Here is a 10,745-nt window from a genome sequence, read left to right as displayed (position 1 = left end):
CTGCCGTCCGCACTCTACTGATTCAGTCTTTGCTGCCGTCTGCTGATGCCACCGTCCACCGTCCGCCAGTCGGTCTTCTCGATGTATTTTTTATTCAAACTTTCGAATCGAATGAGATTCAAAAGTTTTTGAATCGAAATACATGAACTTAATGTTTTCGATGTTGGATATCGAAATTTGATATCAAACATTGAAAAATGATGTCGTCATCCTCCCCCTTGAGATAGAGGCAGATGACGACATCGAGACGGATATCGGTTTCGGATATCGGCATTGTAGCAACCGATATCCTATATCCGGATATAAAAAAAATGGATACCAAAAAATTCCCTTTCCCATATCCGATACAGCATCCGTCCCAATACCATCATCCGGTACCGGTATCAGTACAGGCAAACACTATTTCAGAGTGGACTTCTTGTGTATTAGGCCTTTTCTTATTATCTATTACATGGCTTAGGTTTCTACTTCCTCCCATTTATATCTCAAATTCATCATTGTACTTATTTAAGTCATGTTTTTCAAATAAAACTCCAAGAAGATATGAGAAATCCACTTGACTCTAGAGCTGTTGGACATAAACAGATGACGATCATGGACGAAAAGAATGGGACTGAAGAGACTTCCGTTCAGTTATCCGTCCGGGGCATTTTGGTTCGTCTGATTTGTCATTCGTCCGGGTTTTGTCATTGCCATAAAGTCTGTCATCAGTCCCATTACATTATTCATCCGTTACAGGAAACAGAACGGATAAGGGATGAATGGATGGCGAACTAGACTGAGAGGGCAAAGAGAGAGCGAGAGAGAGAGAGAGAGAGGGAAGGAGAGGGAAGGAGAGGGAGTGATCAAGAGACAGAAAGAGAGGGAGAGGGAGAGGGAGCGATCGATCAAGAGAAAAAGAAAGAGAGAGGGAGAGGGAGCGATCGATCAAGAGAAAAAGAAAGAGAGAGAGGGAGAGGGAGCAATCAATCGATAGAAAGAGAGAGGGAGAAGGAGAGGGAGGAATTGAAAGAAAAGAGAGAGAGGGAGCGATCAAGGGAGAGAGAGAGAGGACGAGGGAGTGATCGAGAGAGAGAGAGAGAAAGAGAGAGAGGACGAGGGAGTGGGAGAGAGAGAGAGAGAAGACGAGGGAGCGATCGTGAGAAAAAGAAAGCGAGAGAGGAAGAGTTAGCGATCAAGAGAAAAAGAAAGCAAGAGAGGAAGAGGGAGTGATCGAGAGAAAAGGAAAGAGAGAGAGGAAGAGGGAGCAATCGAGAGATAGAGAGAGGGAGAAGGAGAGGGAGCCATCAAGAGAGAGAGAGAGAGGATGAGGGAGAGGGGAAGAGAGGAAGAAGGAGAAATATTTCCATCACCACCAAAAGTCATCCATTTGCTCTATCATCTATTCGTCATTTCCGTCATCTATCATCTGTCACAGATGACGGATGACTAAAAGCTCCCCATTCAGTCATATGTCGTCGCTCCAGATGATAATGGGTAACTATTTCAGAACAGACGGATGATGAAACATCATCCGCCGTCCAGCTCTACTTGACTCTAAGGAGTCAAGTGGTGTTAGTCTCAAAAATCAATAAAAAATATAAAAATAGAGCTTAAGAAAATAAATTATACATTTATCATTAAATGGTGAATAATGCTAGTACAAATCTAAAAATATCTGATAAAAATGAAGTATAAAAGCATAAATTTGTTGATCTAATTTGATGGTATCAAAGGGCCAAACCAATATGGCGGAAGTGAAACTTGGGGTCCACAGAAAAAGTGTTAACCTATCTTAATTTTTTCCTTAAACACCAAAAAAAAGCTGAATGCAATATATAATGCATAAGGAATAATGAACATGTACACAAACATGTGAATGGATCACATTTTTTGAACTAACGAGAAATGGAGAATAGAAAATTTTGCACAAAGAGCTGACACGAAAAATTTACTTACATCTTTTTTTCCTCTATCCCGGACCTTAATTTGAAGAATCTATCTAAATTCATAATCCTTCAGAATAATCATTAGCATCAAATTAAGGAAATAAAATGTGATTCTTTTATTTTTGTAATTATTTTTAGTTTTGCATGTATGTTAGTTACAATTTATGGCGATATTGAAAGAGTTCTAACTTAATTTCCTAAATTTTATTTTCTATATTACATTAATTTCTGAAAAAAACACTAGGAGTTTTAATTTAAATAGTGTCTCACCTTCCAATCAAGTAGACTTTTCCCACAGCCTCTTAGAGGTTTAGTTGAAATTAATCCTCGAGCGAGTTTCATAATGATTGTTGCAAATGGGAGAAAAATAAAAGCCCAAGCCACATCAGTACCTAGACCAAAAATAGGCCCAACAAAGAAGTTTATTCTGGAAGCCCATTTAAGCCCTTTCTAAGATCCAGGTCAAATAAAGATAATAATTGTGCAAATAACCACAATTTCAATTTTAAAGGGTCTATTTAAAATCTTGTAGATAAGATACTAGGATGTATGTTGGAAATACAGTAATTCTAGATCTATAAAATTCTAGAATGAAATACAGAGGTAATGAGAATTGGGGATGTTCTTTTCCCTCTCTTTGTCTCCATATTGTATTAACGCTGCCAAAATGTTGATGGAAGACTATTGCATCATATTGATTTTACATCATTTTTATAAAAGATTGTGGGAGTGAGAGTTCAAAATTCTTGGACAAAAATCAACACAAGACTCTTAAAGAGCCTGGATGAAAATCTTTCCAAGGCCACCTAACATGGTGTAAGTTATCCTCTAACAAAAATACAGTGTTTCTCATCCATAATATACCAGCCCAACTCCATCGCTTGTGTGGTGCCACCAAATATTTCCACCCTACTCAGCACAACCGCCAGCACAATCTGCTAGTGAATTGCCAAAGTCAAGGTTGTCTGAATTTTTTATTATAAACATAGTACAATCCATTGATTAATTAACTATTTCATTTATTAAGTCTAGTTTTCACCATTATTTCAGTAAGCCAATTTCCTTCCAAGAAAATATCTAGTTACCTCAATAATAATTTGAAATATATTTTATGAAAACCTGCTACCCATTACCTTTTATTTGTGGTTTTTACCCTTACCTTATACTAAGTAAAATTTAGTAAATATTATTGCATAAATAATAAGCTTTAGAAAACTTATGTTAAGCCAGATTGTTGTTTATCAAAAATCCAACTAAGATCACATATTGATGAGTTACAATTGTAATTGAGACACAGAGTTGAACCGTATATATAAAAATTGAAGAAATACATTGATGGTATTTAAATATATATTCTGTTTTCTAATTTATTCTATGTTTTGAAATATCTATTTCCCGTAATCTCATGTTGTCTCTATCTCGATGGCTTTGAAAATATTTTATAAAATATATTATTTAAATTATGGATAGCAAATTTTTTAAAAATAATATAGTTTATACACATATACTATCTTATTATGCATATTTCTCATGTGAATAATGTTATTTATTTCTATTACTAAGTACATAAAGCTCCTGCATAAAAGTATTTAAATATTATTTCGAAAATTACATTAACAAAAAAATATTCATTTTTTAATGGCACTACGACTCGGCTCAAAGCCTTCCACTGTGAATTGTTTTAAATTTTCATCAAATCAAGGGCCAAAAAACTAGAGAGATAATACTAATACAAATTCAATTCCATTGGGCTGTAAATCAAGTTGAACAATGACTTTAGTAAAGTTCAATACCACTTAATAAATATTCTATTGAGTGTTACAATATTAAATTAGTTTTGATCTAAATTACCAATCTATGAAGAAGAAGTGCTTTATTCAAATATTAAATTAAGACATTTTTCAAAATATAATTTAACTATTTTCAATAAATTTTATTAAATATTTTATTCTTGAAATATTCTACTCGATAATTTATTATAATATAAATAATTTCATCAAATATTCTCCTCAATATTTTCTTCTAATATTTTAATTACAATGTCTCCCTACTATTTTCCTTTGTGCTCTCCCTATCTATAAGTTAACCTAAATATCGAAATAACGAATTAATTTTTTAAGTTTACTTTATTTTCTCTCTTGTTTTACATATAGTTTCTTCCTCCTAATTAGCTTACTTTATTTTCTCTCTTGTTTTACATATAGTTTCTTCCTCTTAATTTCTTTATGTGCCACTAGCAAAGTTAGTATTGCCATTGTACTCTTCCCTGGACAAAAAAACTTATCAAACATAGAAGTAGGAAACACCATAGTGAGTTATGTCTCTCTATATTCCCCCTATCTCTATCTACCTACCTATTTATCATGTCCTCTTTGCTCCTATTTACTCTCAAAGTAATTTCAATTCATTATTAATGGCTTCCAAGATTACTTTATTCTTCTAATTTAAATGTGAGTGTTCCTTAAATTGTTAGCATACAACATTAGCAAAAGATAATAATAAGTATTATCAGTAACTGATATCTAGATCTATGGAGAATGAACATTAGTCTCACTAGAAATCAGGTTAAGCATAGACAAACCCCTGAAAGTTCAATCTAATAAAGATTTTTTTCCTTTTATCAGTTGTCAAGTTTCTTTCTCATGATTTCCTTATCTTTAGCTTGATACGAAATCAAGCAGCAGCTAGCATGCTAAGATCAACCACTTGGAGAGGGTGTATCCTGTCTTTCTCGGTTTTATGTTATAACACCCGAAATTTGGTATTTAATTCAATTAATTAGCACAATTTATCCATTTAAAGAGTTTAAAATAGGGTTATTATCATATATTTACATGTTAATTATTATTTCCAGTGAATTCTGATTTTATTATCATTTTTATGTTAATTTATGAATTTTATAAAATTTATGTAGGCTTGGAATAACTCTATTTAAAGGGAAATGGCATGTTTAAAAATTAAATTTAATTAATGTGGGGATGAATTACTGAATTTTCTAGATTTTCTAGAATTTTATTGAATTTTTTGGGAATTTATTCAAAGAAGAAATGAATTTTAAATCGAAAAATGATATAAATATAAATAAAATAGTAGTTTAAATCAATGTCTGAAGGCGGAGGGACTTTTCTGAAATTTTATTTGCAAATATTCCCTTAAAACGGCTCTCGGTCACGCATTGTAGGCAGAAAGATCCATTAAAAATAATTGAGGGTTTTATCGAAATAATATGGATTTTTTAATGTTTTTTAGGAAATATGGAGGAGAGAGAAAACAATGGGGTGATGGATATTATGTGACCGTTAAGCCAATCACACTACTATGTTTATTTAAGTTCATTGAATAAAATATTTACGTTCATTATTATTCCGTGTGATGTTTACAATGAAGTCCATGAATACGTGCAATGACTTAGTTAATTATGATGAGATCATAATATAGTGATCACTCATTTTAAACATGTATTTTAAATATTCCTATTCGATGGATAGTCAAGACGTACACCAAATTATTCGGATAGAATAGCACTAGCTGATCCTACTTATATGATAAGTGTAGCTGATCCTCTGGTTATTAGTGTGGCGACACTAAGGACAGATAATGGGTGCTCTTTAGAGAAAGAGTTCACTGAATTGATCCGTACAAATCCCTGAATGGTATTATACCTAAATCGTTGTCAATCATGTTGATTCATGTCACGGTTATATAAGTGATCCACTGACCTAAGACACCAAAGACATCTCGTCAATGGACAACTACATTTTGACTACGACTTATGAGCTTCTAATCATGGGGTTCAAACAAGTCATAGCTCGGATATAGTAAGAAGCTTACAGAGATGATTGAGTGGTCAAGACGGGATCATCAGCCCTCAGAATAAGAGGAGATTGACTCAAGGAAGGTGATGTTAAAAAATCCCTGGCCAAGGTAGTGAGGGCATTGGAGAAGGTGTTCTCCAATGATCCCCTTTACACATCAGTACTAATCGAATGACGGATTAGGGTTTGGTGATAAACCATACCCTAAGTCGTCCAAGAGTCTCGTGCGTATGATGGATTATACAAATATGATAACCAATGACAGTAAAGGTTCCATGAGAGAGTTCAACAATACTCGATATCTTCTAGAGCATGAGTTGTAACTTGGCACCCGCAGGCTGAAAACTTAACCTATCGATTGGGTTAAATTGATCCTTATTTAATTAATCTATATGTTGATATAGTTAATAAGGTTAGTCAATAATTGTTATTGGGCCACTAAAGTCATTAACTAGAACGATACATGGGCCTAGAGGGTCACACGCGTAAGGTCATAAGGGCAATGGTAAATATATTTTACTCTTAGGGCTTTTTAGAAAAATATAAGTGAAATATAAAGAGGGAAAGGGCACTCATTTCACGCACCTATGCAAGTTAGATTTGAGAGCCTCTCCCTTTCTCCACTCTCTTCTCCACTCATCCAAGGAGAGTGTCTTCATGGTGTGAAGATCTTCTAGATTTTCAAGAAGAGTTGAAGAAGAAGCATGGAGATCCAAGCGCCAAGTTATCACGTGGATACTTCTAGAGGCCGGACTCATGAATGGCTTCAGAATGATCTCAGAGCAGCAAAGTCAAGGGTGGAACGAGTTCCCCAAAAGGTACATTCGATGTTTGATTTTAAAGATCGATTATTAATTGATCAACACACTTCCGCATCCACGTAAACGTGTTTTCCATGGATGAACCACGGCACCAAACCCAACATGGGTATATGCATAAATACTTTTGGGCGGCGTCAGTTTGCACATGCAAAACTCCAAGAGATTGATTTTGCGTGGCCACGTGGCCAAATCTCGACCGTAGGAAGAGAATCTGACAGCTTAAATGATATCTGTTGATGAATCTTGTGAAGGTGGTAAGTGCATCGGCCGTGTGGCGCATTCAAAACGCATGCACGGTAGGTGATGTGGCAACTTTTGGTTGGATGGCGGCAGTTAAGACGTACAAGTAAGTACGATTCACAATGTATTGTGATTATTTTTTATGTTTTTTTCTTATTTTAGTTAAGGGGTATGAGGCACGCCGAGAAAGGACCCGCCAAGAGGAGACTAAAAATTTGCAGCTGATAAGGGGGCGACATGGCATAGCGTATAAATCAAAATTTAATTTAAAAAATTGATATATTGATCCAACGACTAAGATTGGTGAATATTCATTCATTAATAACTTTTGATTCTGAAGTCGGATTGAGCCCAAATATTTATGGATTTTCTCATCTTGACCTCTTCTTTCTATCTATATAGTTGGACCATCATATAAAGCCGACATTGATGGATAAAAATTAATTACTTATTGAGGGTGAAATAGCAATTTTTACCATTTAACCTAAGTATAAAAGTAGAAATTTGAGTTGAGGAGGTCATTCTGGAAGGGGCTCTTTCACAGCTGCAAGTCAGAGAGGAGAAGCAGCCTGGATCAACTGTATTTGGTACTTTTTACTTCACTGTATTTGAATTTTAGTGTAATTTGGATTAAGCGTTAGTGAAATTTTTTATTATTCTTCTTGATCTTGGTCTGAATTTGGAAATCGCTAGGCTTGAGCAGAATGTACAAGTCCTTACTAGGATTAAGAGGAGTGAACATTGAATTGATCTAACTATTCTAATTGCAAACTAAGAACAAATAAATTATAAAAGAATTTAATTTCTAGGGAGATTAGATTGTGTTTATGAGATAGTGGTTAGTAAATTTGAATACCCAATTCCTCCTAAAACAAACTAAAACCAAATCTCCTTTTTAACCCCTCTACTTGACTCCTTTGATCCTTTTTATTGGATCAAAGAAGTCAATCTAGAGTTCCTTCTTCTATTCTTCACATCTCCTCTACCCTCCTCTCTAAATTCTTCATCTAAGTAGGGTGATTTGATCTTCATTGAAGATTAAATTAACTCTAATTAGGGTCAAATTATTCAAGTAGATCACAAATTGAATTCGTTGCTAGCTTCCCTTGGATGATACCTATACTTATCACTATACATCTTCTATTAGGGTTTTATAAATTTTATTGTTTAAGCTAAAATTAACAATGACATGGGATTTTAATTGGATAATTTACCCCCCTATTTTTTGGCTTATCAGTCTGTCTTAGTAAACAAGTGTTGTTGATTGTAGTTGAAATCAAAACATAGATTTTGGTGTCTGATATTTTGACTTCTCAAGAGACACATTGGTACACTTGAATGTATATAGAGGATATACTTTCCCCCTACTTGGTTAGATTTCATCACCTTAGATATAGTTTTAAGGTCAAAAAAAGCCCACCAAAAGGGGATCTTTTTGATACTTATACATTTTACTTGAGATGTGTTGTAGAGGAAAACTCATCAGAGTCCCATAATGTATATAAATTTAGATGGCAGTCCAATGTGTACTTATGAATGAAATACATATTAATAGATTAAACACACTAATAAAACATGCAAAAGTCATTGCTTCCTTCCATCAAAAAATAAAACTATGTCAATGAAATAGACTCACACTAAGTTAAGGTTTTCAAAAACTGAAAAGTCCATCCTAGAGAAGCATCAATAACATATCATCAAACAATAAAATATTATTGAGTTCATTAGTGCAAAACTAATGAATGCACTGTGTATTTTTTATCAATTATTTTTCAGAGTTTAAAATTGAGTAAAGGACCAAAGAGGAGACAAAACATTAAAATAGAAGATGAGCATACATTGGTGTCCTTGGTTTCTAAAGAAGGTTAAAGAAGATGACACACCATCCCTTGTAGAACCCAGAAGGGATGATAACTAGAGGTGACTTCGATAAGGGTAAAAACACATACTTATTTTTGCAATGATGTATTTCAGGGGTAAAGACACATATTGATTAGGAATGATGAGTGTGAGGATCTAGGAAAAATATATTATCCAAGAATGAATTACTAATTACCCTAATTTGTATAAATAAATTTTCCCTCCATTTATTCAACATGATTCCTTATTTGGTGTCTTAATAGGTTGGAGATATAAGTACTTACAAAAATTTTAAATAGCTAATTCACCCATGAAATTTTCCCTTAATTTTTGTTAGTCATTTCATTTAATACATAAAAAAATTATACTAAAAATGAGTTATTCTTCTCCCAGCTGTTGTTATAGAATCAAATTGTCTACGAAATATCATATAAACTATCATCAGAATTCATGAAGCCAAGTCAGGAATTTATATTTGGCACTAAAATTTATGAATATATTATATTGTATTCCAAGACTCTTCTAGATATCCCAATGTCCTGGACAATATTTAAAGATAAATTGAGATGAGTTGCATATAAGATTTTTGGATGGATGCTGTTGAGGCATTTGTACAGTCCTTCAATATTCACAGTCACCTCTCTTCACCTCACAATGGAAAATGGAACAAAAGCTTTCATACCTTAAGTTTTGTCTCATTCTATAAATTGAGACTCCCAATACTTTCACGGCATGGGGAAATAATTGAAGTCAGAACTACTTCCTATGGACATACAAAATAATGATAACCTTTATTGAAGTCAAATTTCAATCTATTAATCTTGTATCGTCCGAGTAATTTTTGCAACAAAGTAACTTATACTCATAATTACGAGGCAATGTAAATGAGGATAAGATAATATTTTTCTCTCAAGCCCAATTTTAAAAAAGGAGTTGTGCCATCATTTTCACATGAAATACATACTTTGACCTAAAGAGTTGTATTTCAGTGGCTAATCACTCTTGACCAAGAATTCAAGGTCTATCCATTTGACTGTGCTTTATTTATTCCCAAAAATGTCAACAGTTTGGAACAAATGCTTGGACTTGCCGATGACACGTCTCATGTTCTAGAAGTAGAGAATATTTAATAAGATACCGACTTAATCATAACAGTCCTAAGGCCTCAGACGTCGGACGAGACGGATATTCATCAGCCGGACAAAGGGCAGGACAGTTTTTTTCCCGAGACGAAAAAACCATCCTATCTGCCGTCCAACAAGACAGTTTTACTTACAAAAATCTCATTTTATGATTTTTTTCCCCAAATTTTAGAACTTCTATGATTCAGAACGTCAGTCATCTCCATTCCCGATCCGAAGGTTTCGGAGGACGCATGAAAAGACAAAAACCATTCTTAACCATATTATGATGATGCACCTCACTCGATAAAATCTTCTGTCGTCCTCCGTCCCCGATGGGATGATTTCTGGTTGAATGGACCACGGATGAGACAGTTTTGGATGACCGCTAAGAAAAAAATGGGATGTGGGATGAGACGAACCATCTTACCATTCCCTCTCGGACAACAATAGCACACCTAGGGAACGGCAAACATCATCAGTCACGTCATTCATCACGAAGACGGATCTGTGACGGATGACGTGACAGTGACGGATAACATTTTTTGGTCCCGTGACGGTGACAATGACAGAATACCTGTGACGGGTGACGTGAAGGTGACACGTGATGCAACTGTGACAGATTATTCTTAAATCCTAGAACATGTGATGGGACGGGAGACATGACGAACTTCTCGTCGCATCTCTGTTCGTCATCATACGTCATCCATCCCTGATGTCCGTCCCGTCACATCCTGGACATGCCGTTGCCAAGGCACACCTCACGTTGACTGATCCGTGACGGATGATATTTTTGGTCCCGTGACGGTGACGATGACGGAATGCCCGTGACGGGTGGTGTGACGGTGACGCATGACGCAAATGTGATGGATTTTTCTAAAATCTGAGGATGTGTGATGGGAAGGGAGACATGACGAACTTCTTGTAGCGTCCCTGTCCGTCACCACACGTCACCCGTCC

Source organism: Wolffia australiana, chromosome 11 (assembly GCF_029677425.1).
Source record: "Wolffia australiana isolate 7733 chromosome 11, ASM2967742v1".
Taxonomy (NCBI): Eukaryota; Viridiplantae; Streptophyta; class Magnoliopsida; order Alismatales; family Araceae; genus Wolffia; species Wolffia australiana.
Note: the sequence above shows the minus strand (reverse complement) of the source record.